General features: G+C 30.2%; 1 long non-coding RNA gene across 1 annotated transcript; it reads right to left on the bottom strand.

Moving 5' to 3' along the window:
• Positions 1–5101: 5101 nt before the first annotated feature.
• LOC111638142 lies at positions 5102–7195 on the bottom strand. Its single transcript, XR_002758801.1, has 3 exons — positions 7096–7195; positions 6636–6677; positions 5102–5250 (listed from the first exon to the last, which is right to left on the bottom strand). It is a non-coding gene; the product is annotated as an uncharacterized LOC111638142 (long non-coding RNA).
• Between the last annotated feature and the right edge of the window lie 4393 nt (positions 7196–11588).

Here is an 11588-nt window from a genome sequence, read left to right on the forward strand (position 1 = left end):
GGACGAAAAAGTTACTAGTTCATCCGGCGAGCCGATTCCCGGACTGTCCGGACGACAGCATTATCGTAGGCGCGATGCAAGTATAGATTAGGATGTCTCAAATTTTTACAAGATATTATTATTATTTATTGTGAAATTTTGCCGCTCCCTAAAAAGTGCCGCCCGGGGCGGGCCGCCCCTGCCGACCCCACTACGGTACGCTACTGAACGTATTGTAATAAACCAGCGACGATTTGCTCAACTTTCCCGGCAACATTTAAATTTTTGGTTGCTCCATCTGTTATCATATTTTATTAAAACCACGTTTTATATTTTTAACTATTATAAAATGGCAAAAAGCTTAATTTTGAGGATAAAGATAAGTTTTATAAAAAAATTACGAATACTAGTAACGAGTAAAATCGTCATTAAGTCCGACCCTACTGGAGACACGACCCCCATTATCTTCCCACCCCTCGACTTTTAACCACCAAAATTTGATAGCATCAATTCCCCTAATAAACAAACTTCCCTGCAAAATTTCAAAATTTTCGACAAAAAAAAAAAAAAAAAAAACACGGGAGTTATTAAGCTTCAAACAGGATGAACAAAATAGTGACCCCCACACACACTAACATCCATATATACCGAATATTTTTGCATTTATCGACGTTTCTAAGTCCAAAATGTAAAAATTCCTCTGTTATAACACCCGAGAAAGTAAAAATGAATATTTTATCCTGCATTTCATCCTAAAATATCTGAGAAGCTAAAAAAGCGCAGAATATAAAGCTCAGTGAAAAAGTACTGTATTATCTAAATTTAATTTCAAATATTCATGAATAAATTGTCACAATAAAGCATATTATTTTTTATGAGTATTGTATGCCGACTTTAACATCTAAGGTGTGTTTCAAATTTATACGGACACGAAAAAATTAAAGTGGAACCCAAATTTGCTGCATTAAGTCACAAATGTTTTATTAAAATAACATGGATTTTCATGTTTCCACACTGCAAAATAAAAATTTTAATCAACTTTAACATTTTGTCACTGAAAATAATATTTTTGAAAATTTTGTACAAAAAAACTGTTACATATTTATCCGGACAGTCACTCATCTCATGACTTAAATAGAATATTGTTTAGTTTCAAGCATTGAAATGTGCAAATTAGCTTACATATCTAATTGGAATACAAATTTCTTATGTTGTTCAAACGTTCTAAAATGGGTAGAACAAAGAATTTATCTGATTATGAAAAAGGGCAGATTAATGCCTATAAATCACAAGGCAAGTCAATAAGAGAAATTGCAGCATTTATAAATCATTCAAAATCAACTGTTGGTGATTATTTATCAAAAAGACGTGGCTAGGATGTACCAAAATTCAAGATAGGTCCAAAACCCAAGCTTATACCTCGAGATTGTAGACAAATCATCAAGGTTTGCTCCACAAAACCAACATCAGTAAGAAAAATAAAACAAGAATTAGACTTGCCTTGTAGCAGCACAACAGTGTGGAGAGTTTTAAATAAATCTCCAATGTTAAAATTCAGAAAAAAAGCTGTAATGCCACCACTTTCATTAAAGCACAAAAGTGACAGACTTGATTGGGCACAAAAACACATGACATGGTCCGAAGAATGGATTGAAGTTTTGTTCAGTGATGAAAAAAAATTCAACTTAGATGGTCCAGACGGTTGGAAGTATTATTGGCACGATTTAAGAACCGAAAAACAAATATTTTCAAAACGCCAAATGGGTGGGGGATCAATAATGGTGTGGGGTGCGTTTGGATTCAACGGAACCACAGATTTAGCATTTATAACTCAAAGAATGAATTCAAAGAAGTATCAAGGCATGCTTGAAGATCATTTATTGGAAGCTGGACCAAATATTTGTGGACCAAATTGGATCTTTCAACAAGACAATGCCCCTGTGCATGCCTCTAAATCAACAAAAATGTGGTTTAAACGTAAAAATATTAATCTGATGACATGGCCTGCTAGAAGCCCTGACCTGAATCCGATGGAAAATCTTTGGGGGATGATGGTTCGTACAGTTTATGCCAATGGAAAGCAGTTTTCCACAATTCATGATTTGAAGGCAGCAATTTCAGATGCTTGGGATAAACTTAAGATTGAATTCCTTCAGAATCTAATTGAAACAATGCCTAATCGAGTATTTAATGTAATTAAGTTAAATGGTGGTTACATTGGCCATTAAATTGTAAGAAAACTTTGCAATTTGAAACCTGTCCGGATAAATATGTAACAGTTTTTTTGTATAAGAGTTTCATAAACATTATTTTCAGTGACAAAATGTTAATGTTTGATTAAAATTCTTATTTTGCAATGTGGAAACATGTAAATCCATGTTATTTTTAATAAAACATTTGTCACTTAATGCAGCAAATTTGGGTTTCACTTTAATTTTTTCGTGTCCGTATAAATTTGAAACACACCTTACTCGTATTTTACTTTTTACCTCATGTCTACTATAAAATCAATAATTTAAAAAAAATATGTCTGAAATCAAGTCAACTGAAACTCTGAGAACCACCAATGCAATGTTAGTGTAGCAAATTCATTCATTTATTTAAAACATTAACTAAACGAGAGATGATATGAATGGAATAGCCGACTTGTGATATGTTTAGAGCTCTGCAGAAATATCATTAGAAGAAAGTCTTATGGATAGGGGCAGATCTACATAGGGACTAATAGGGCTTAAGCCCTGGGCCCAAAAGTATCAAGGGCCCACAAAAATTGAGTTATCATAATAAATTTTTAATACTTTTTCTGATAAAGTTTATCATTCAACACCATTTCATAAATAAATATATTTCAACTCTAATTTTGATGTTATTAAAAATGAATTTTAAACCCCAATTTAAATATTCTTAATCTAACAAAAACTGGTGCCCTTTTGGACTTCAATAAGCCATAGGACCCGAAAAACCTAGATCTGCCCCTGCTTATGGATCTCTTCGATATCGTAGAGTAAGGAAAAAGATTTGCTTCATATTTTACACAGAAGTTATGGACTTCTATCTTATTCTCCTAATATTAAAAAAAAAAAAAAAAAACATGGGCTTAACCTTGATAAACTCCAATCCTAAATCCNCCTGCAAAATTTCAAAATTTTCAAAAAAAAAAAAAAAAAAAAAAACACGGGAGTTATTAAGCTTCAAACAGGATGAACAAAATAGTGACCCCCACACACACTAACATCCATATATACCGAATATTTTTGCATTTATCGACGTTTCTAAGTCCAAAATGTAAAAATTCCTCTGTTATAACACCCGAGAAAGTAAAAATGAATATTTTATCCTGCATTTCATCCTAAAATATCTGAGAAGCTAAAAAAGCGCAGAATATAAAGCTCAGTGAAAAAGTACTGTATTATCTAAATTTAATTTCAAATATTCATGAATAAATTGTCACAATAAAGCATATTATTTTTTATGAGTATTGTATGCCGACTTTAACATCTAAGGTGTGTTTCAAATTTATACGGACACGAAAAAATTAAAGTGGAACCCAAATTTGCTGCATTAAGTCACAAATGTTTTATTAAAATAACATGGATTTTCATGTTTCCACACTGCAAAATAAAAATTTTAATCAACTTTAACATTTTGTCACTGAAAATAATATTTTTGAAAATTTTGTACAAAAAAACTGTTACATATTTATCCGGACAGTCACTCATCTCATGACTTAAATAGAATATTGTTTAGTTTCAAGCATTGAAATGTGCAAATTAGCTTACATATCTAATTGGAATACAAATTNTATTTTTGAAAGTTACATTTTAAAAATTTTAATTATAAGTTATTTATTTTTCTAGATAAAATCAAAAATAATAAATACATTAATCAAGTTAAAACTTCAATGCCTGATTGAAAATATCTATTCCTTATTTTAGTATTTACAACAATTGCTTATATAACCTTTTAAAAATTCGACTTCATTTATTAGAGATTAAGCATAATTAATTTGGTTACACATAAACATACAATTTCCGAATTTGAATTTACCTAAAAATTTATTGAAGGTCTTTTTGAGCACAATGTGTAATAAAAGCAAATTGGATAGTAAAGTAACGACACTAAATCTTGACAGTGCAGTAATGTTTGACATTTCGCAGATATTTTCTCGGGAGAGGGGAATTCTACAAATATGTATTATTCAAAAGATACTAAAACAATTTGCAAGTTATGGCAATGAATTGCTGTGATGACAAAAAGCCTGTTTTTAAACAAAATGAATCTGATATTACAATTATTATTTATTCACAAATACTATAATAATTATACTCCTTCAATGAAAAAAATCATTGTAACTGGAGATAAGATTAATAGCAATTTTCTACATAACTGATGTCGACAGTTTAAATGTCACCTATTAATAGTCCAATATGTAAACTTGCAATGATTTTTGTTTTAGGCTGTGTCAACTAGCAGTGCAAGGACATTGATTCGAGTATGAGAATCCGAACTTTAACAAAAATCAATCGTCGATGACGCCATACTTGCTGAACAATTGTTGTCCTCAGCTATCTGAGAAAATCTCCACTTACACTTTCCCGACAACGAAAGCGACGGGAAAGTGAGGGGGTCGGTAGATCACGTGACCTACTTTGTAATCAAACCGCCGTTGCGACTTCCGGATCAATCGGGACTCGGTGGTGTCATTCCTGACAGGGCACCGAGGAGGTGCCGACCCTCCGGTCACAAAAGAATAAAAAATTTTTTTAATTACCATATATTTTCCAAAAATAATTTTATGTTAACTACAAAACGTTTGTGTAGGGATTACACTTGAAATTGTTTTGTTTCAGAATAAAGGTTTATGTTATTAGCATAAAAAATTATTTTTTTCTTAAAGTGTCACTTATTAGTGACACATTCAGCCTTTACTTTAATAAAATAAAACTCTAGTAAATTTTTATCTAGTAAAAAAATATATAATATCAATTTAATATGATGTTTAAATAAAGAATGTATAGTGCCAGTTAAAGAGCAAATTATCAAAAATTAAAAATTCACATGAAAATTTATAAGAAATGTGTGAAAATACTACATTATTGAAAGAGAACATTTAATAATCCAAACTATTATATTTTTATTTAATTTTTCCCAAGTCTACAAAGTATTTAAAAACACATTTTAATTATTAATAATTCACAAAATTAGTTTTTATTTTGGTATATCATCTTCTGATTTATCCATTTTATGTGCTGCTTCTTCCTCTGCTGTTTTCTTTAGTAAAATATTAAAGTATAAATTTTCTTAATTTGCATATTATAGCTTAATAATAAATTTTAAATTATTTAGACATATACTTTATTAAATATTTATAAAAGAACTACAGTACTATTAACTAAAGTTAACTTTATTAAGTAATGTTTGTATTGAAAAACAAAATTCAAATCTTTCAACATCATTTTAACTTAATGAACTAAGATTAACATGACTGATGGTGCACAGAAATATTTACTAATTTATGGGCTGCCCATTAATTACATGTACAGTTTTTCAGCACTTCTGACCCCTCCTTTCCTGTTGTGTATAATGATATAATGTACTTTTGACAAACTCCTCTCCTCTATAAATAATGTGTACAGTAGTTCCTTGACATTGAACATTGAAGAAATGATTTTAAAAAGTTTATTCACATGGCTAGTACAGTAAGTAAAATAAGAGCAAATTTGTATGCCTCCAATACGACTAAAAACGTTCACATAGACAATTTTGAATCCCCTCCTACGTACGTACATCATGCCCAATGATGTAGTTTTTCCCAACCCTCCTCTCCTCCTTAAACTGCACATGTAATTAATGTATGACCATTTGTGAATATTTTCAAATAATTGAAATTGCTTGGATAATTGTTTTAATTTTTAAAAACAAAGAACTAAATTGAACTGAATTACTTCAGTAAAATAATAACTTATTTCTATATTAAAATAAAAAAAGCTGTGAATGATTATAACATAATTATCGGCTGCTTTAATAGAAACATCAAGCTTATAGCCCAATAATTCGGTAGTTCGTTTGTCTTTAATAATCAGGCTTACGAAGAAAATGTTTGTTGTTTAAGTTATGGCAACGCAACACTTGGGCGATCTGCCTACGGGGATGCCTTTCGGGAGATCTTTTAAGGGAAACTAGTCTCTATTTCGGCGTTACAGACGTAGAGAAAACCCAGAAAAATCCACGTAGCCAACCCGTCCGAGCGAAGCGCAAACCCACGACCGAACTCCCAGTGTTCAAGTGTTCCGGGTACAAAGACCGCTTGGCCACTGATGGGCCGTTTACGAAGAAAAACTTCATACTTGCAGACTTCATACTCGTTTGTATCCTTGCTCAATTTGCACAACCTGGCGTTACTCAGTCATTGAAGCTACTGGACATGGTTAAAAATTAAGACAGCATAAGCACAATTATTCCAGATATTACAGGTTCTGACAAGTAAAGAATTTTCAGAGCAAACATTTAAAAAATAATAAGTAGATTTAAAATTAATAAATACAAATGTATTCTGACAGTTTATGAGTTAATTATACTTTCTATTTGCAAAATTTCTTCAANCTTATTTCAATTTTTAAAGTAAAGTTTAATTTTATATAAATAAAACAACATACCTTTGAATATAAGGTGCTTTCTTCTAACATCTCAAGGTTTGTCTAAAAGAAGCATACAGGAAAATATTAGATTGAACCTATTAATTGAAAATATAACAATTAACAATTCTATTAAAAAGTGTAAATGAACTATATGGATTTTTAAATGTACAGTCAAATATCTAGCTTTGGTTACTCAATACAAACCATAGTGGAGTAAAGTAGAATTTAATTTTTTGCTTAAATATTTAAAATATTTATGAAAGCTGCCCTCTGACAACTAAGCAAATATTAAATAAAAATATTACCATATTTGTACTAATCTCTATAATTAATAAATAAAAAATATGTTCATTCTTATATTTTGAAATTTGAGAAAAATAATCAACATTAAAAATCATGTTTCATGTTTATTTTCTTTTTTTAATAATACGAGCTTAAGATTGATTTCATGTACAAATAAGCTTAACCAAATACAGACAGTTGAATAGCCAAGACAATAAAGATATCAGCCTGCTGCTCCAGACAACATAGGTTCAAATCTGGGTCAGAACCTCAAATTTTCATGCTAATGTTAGTTATGACTCTCATCACTTGGCCATCTCATTGTAGGTTTTACTAAATCCATGCTAGATATAAGAAGAGTATAAAACAATTATATATGTACACATTTGAAAATAAATAAATACATAAAGTATATTTTTTTAAATATATTTTAATCAATCTCCCATGACATACAAGTAAGAAACTAATATAATAATTTAAACACTTAGAATATTCAGCTTGTTAAGTTAACAAAAGGATAACTAACTTAAACTAATTTGAAAAATATCAAATACATCTGAAAAAGTCAAAATTCCAAAAGATTTCAGATGGATGCAGAAACAGATATGGGAATAAATTCTCTATATTTTAGGAAAAAAGGAAGGGAAATACAAGTTACAAAGACAAATTTATTTATATGTACAGCAAAAGAATTTCCTGACAAAAGTCTTACTTTGACAAATCTGAAATTCTGTGAAAACTTACTTTGTAGTCACCTGTCCAACAGAGAAAATCATTTCTTCTTACAGAGAGCATCTCAATAATAGTATACCAACAATACATAATATCTGTATTAGTTATAATGTTACTTGCTACTTAACTTGGTTAGAACAATTGTATGTTCTAATTTCTTCAAAGGCTATCCATAAAAAATTTTTGCTGCTTTGATGCCATATTGTTAAAAAGCACAAGTCATTGGGAACATTGATGAGATTAACAAAATATAAAAACAAATAATTGAAAAAAAAAACATTAAATTAAACAATCATTTGTCTTCATTTGAAATTTATATACATACTAAGGTTTACTAAATGTAATTTTAGACAAACACCTACTTAAACAATTCTTGAAATACTGTATTGCATTGAAAGTAACTAAAGTCCTATATTTCATTAAAGTCTAATTTATTTAATTGTTCCTTACATTTAAAAACAAAAAGAAATGTTAATTTGGAAGAGAGAATTCTGAAACAAGAAGAAACGAAATAAAAAGAAAAAGGGAAACAGGTGTGAATTGGTTGAAGAGAGGAACTTGTCAGAGGAAGAGAGGAATTGAGTGAGAACTGAAAGAGAAGATCTAGATAAAAAAGGACTGTAGAATTCCCTTATATTTTGCTTGATGGAAGCTAAGGGAAATTACTGAGTATTTGATTACACTGGAAGATTACCCACAAATACAAGTAAGAAACAAACTCAAAACCCTTTTGCTTGAGTGAAAGCCATTCTTTTACCTTTTATAACTTTCTTCTTTTTCTTTTTTTTTTTATATCCATTATTCTCTGACTTAAGTGATTAGTTTTAGTGCTTTTTATTTGTTTGTAATATTTATGATACTATAAAAAAAATTTATAAGTGATTTAGAAGTGACTGTATGAAAATTTGTTAACTTGTTTGTAGAATGATTGTACAAAGAATAATACTCTTTAATAATAATACTTAAAATAATACTCTTTTTTCTTAAAATTAAACTTGTAAAAAATATTTNGATACCAACTTATATCATTTCATATCATTTACTCATTTGAATCATTTTATCAGTTCATGTAAGTTGATATCATTTAAAAATGATGAAATGATATTCTTACTAGGGATTAATGTTTTAAATCTCAATACTAAGAAATGCCAAACTAACATTTAATCATTCAGTGACAAAATCAGAATTTAATCTTAGAGGGAGCCCAGTTGAATTGTAAAAATTTTTAATGCAAATTCAATAAAATCCCCACCTATGTTACCACTAATTCATTAGTAGTATAGAAATAGAAGACATCCAAATTAAAACACTTGCTTATGCAGATGATATTGTAATTTTATCTGACTCTGTGGTTGGGCTTCAAAGATTGATTGATAAATTGACGATTTATTTAGATAAAAATGGTTTGAAATTGAATTTGAATAAGTCTAAGGTTGTTGTCTGAATAAGTCAAAGGATAAAATAAAAAAACTAATATCAAATATCATATGCACACACAAATACAAACACACACATATACATTTGTAAGAACAATGTCCATAGTGACGGCCTAAAATCCTGCATCAGTAATTTGAAAATTAAAGGTTTGTTCCAACTCAACTTAAACAATATTATAGATATAGGTGTATATAATATATTGCTGAAAAGGTATTCTGATGCATATTTACAATCTCTATGCGGATCTGATCTATCTTACACAGAACTACAGTTATTAGATGTCTGGTCATTAAAAGCAGTACATACAGGTATTAGATAAAAAAATCAAATTTTATTTGAGTTAAATTGAGTTACTTAAATTAAATCATGTAGAGAAAAACCTGAAATCCAACAAATTAAGAAGTTAAAACAGCTTACCAAAAGATCAGAATATTGCCTAATATTTATACATATAGTCACAATTTTTTAATGTAATGTGTATTATTTGATTTTAAATTATTTCACATTTCAAACATATCAAATCAATTTTCAAAGTACTGTAGTTTTTAATGCATCGTTTTATTTTAATTGATCACTTAAAACTTTTCTAGTAATTAATATCAATTAGTCATATGAAATTGAACAAAAATAATTTCATAAGTGACATCACTTTATCAATTGATACCAACTTATATCATTTCATATCATTTACTCATTTGAATCATTTTATCAGTTCATGTAAGTTGATATCATTTAAAAATGATGAAATGATATTCTTACTAGGGATTAATGTTTTAAATCTCAATACTAAGAAATGCCAAACTAACATTTAATCATTCAGTGACAAAATCAGAATTTAATCTTAGAGGGAGCCCAGTTGAATTGTAAAAATTTTTAATGCAAATTCAATAAAATCCCCACCTATGTTACCACTAATTCATTAGTAGTATAGAAATAGAAGACATCCAAATTAAAACACTTGCTTATGCAGATGATATTGTAATTTTATCTGACTCTGTGGTTGGGCTTCAAAGATTGATTGATAAATTGACGATTTATTTAGATAAAAATGGTTTGAAATTGAATTTGAATAAGTCTAAGGTTGTTGTCTGAATAAGTCAAAGGATCTGACCCTGCCTATCCTTCTTTTTAAGCACTCGTCTTTGCTCTTCCCTTTCTCTTTCCTCTATCGCTCTAGTCCACATATGCTATGCATACGTCATAATTTCCCATTTTACAATTATGTGACTCATAGCCTGGTGATAACGGAGAAAAGAGACAGACAGGACATCAGTATAAGTCACAGTTATGATTTCACAGTTTCGAGACAGCTTGGTAGCCCGAATGGCCTCAGGCTTTCGCCCGTGCATGCTAAGTGACTTTCATTACAAGCATTTAGCTTTCCGAAGTCTATGACAACAATTGTTTGACATTGACGGCCACAAATTTCGTGCCAATAAGCTGCCTCAACTTGTTCCAAAGAGGTGGTAAGGGTGCGAGGACAGATAAATGGTGGTTTAAGGGTTTCCCAATTCAAGTTGTCTCTAACTACAAATATCTGAGTGTTACTATTTCGTCTATGGTTTATTTCGAATGCACTATATCAGGGGTGGGCAAGCAAGAAGTCAGTGGGAGCCAAAATGTAGGATTTGCAAAATGCATGGGAGCCACAGTTCTGTACTTTTTTATTATGTACTGCAGTTCTGTACCGCGATTTTATTATATAATATAAATTAGTGATGTAATGAATATTTGGTTACTATTCGGTATTCAGCCTATTTTTCACTATTCGGCTGAATACCGAATATTTAATCACTATTCGGCCGAATACCGAACATCTAAAAACAGGAGTAAGGAATAACAAAAACACAGCAAATTAATCAATTTGTTACTTAGATTTATTAATTAATGTTATCGGGTTAGTGTTGTTTGTTTATATTTATTTATAACTTATAACATGCACAAAATAAAAAAGAAAATAATATTAATTACATGTATTGACAATTTATAATTACAAAGATCAGCACACGTATACACCTTATTCGTTGCACATCTGAGGATCTGACCCTGCCTATCCTTCTTTTTAAGCACTCATCTTTGCTCTTCCCTTTCTCTTTCCTCTATCACTCTAGTCCACGTATTAGTATGCATACATCATAATACACGCTCATGATACTTTCGATTTGTCACTTTTCCATCGTAGATTTCCCATTTTACAATTACGTGACTCATAGTCTGGTGATAATGGAGAAAAGAGACAGACAGGACATCAGTATAAGTCACAGTTACGATTTCACAGATTCAAGACAGCTTGGTAGCCCGAATGGCCTCAGGCTTTCGCCCGTGCACACTAAGTGACTTTCATTACAAGCATTTAGCTTTCCGAAGTCTATGACAACAATTGTTTGGCATTGACGGCCGCGAATTTCGTGCCAATAAGCTGCCTCGAATTGTTCGATTATGTTATCGACTCAATTTCATATTTATTTTCACATTTTCACTTCGCGGTCCTTCTCTGTTCTTTTTCCGTTATTTACACGT

Source organism: Centruroides sculpturatus, unplaced genomic scaffold (genome assembly GCF_000671375.1).
Source record: "Centruroides sculpturatus isolate CEXI.00-Female unplaced genomic scaffold, Cexi_2.0 scaffold1164, whole genome shotgun sequence".
In the NCBI taxonomy this organism is placed as follows: domain Eukaryota; kingdom Metazoa; phylum Arthropoda; class Arachnida; order Scorpiones; family Buthidae; genus Centruroides; species Centruroides sculpturatus.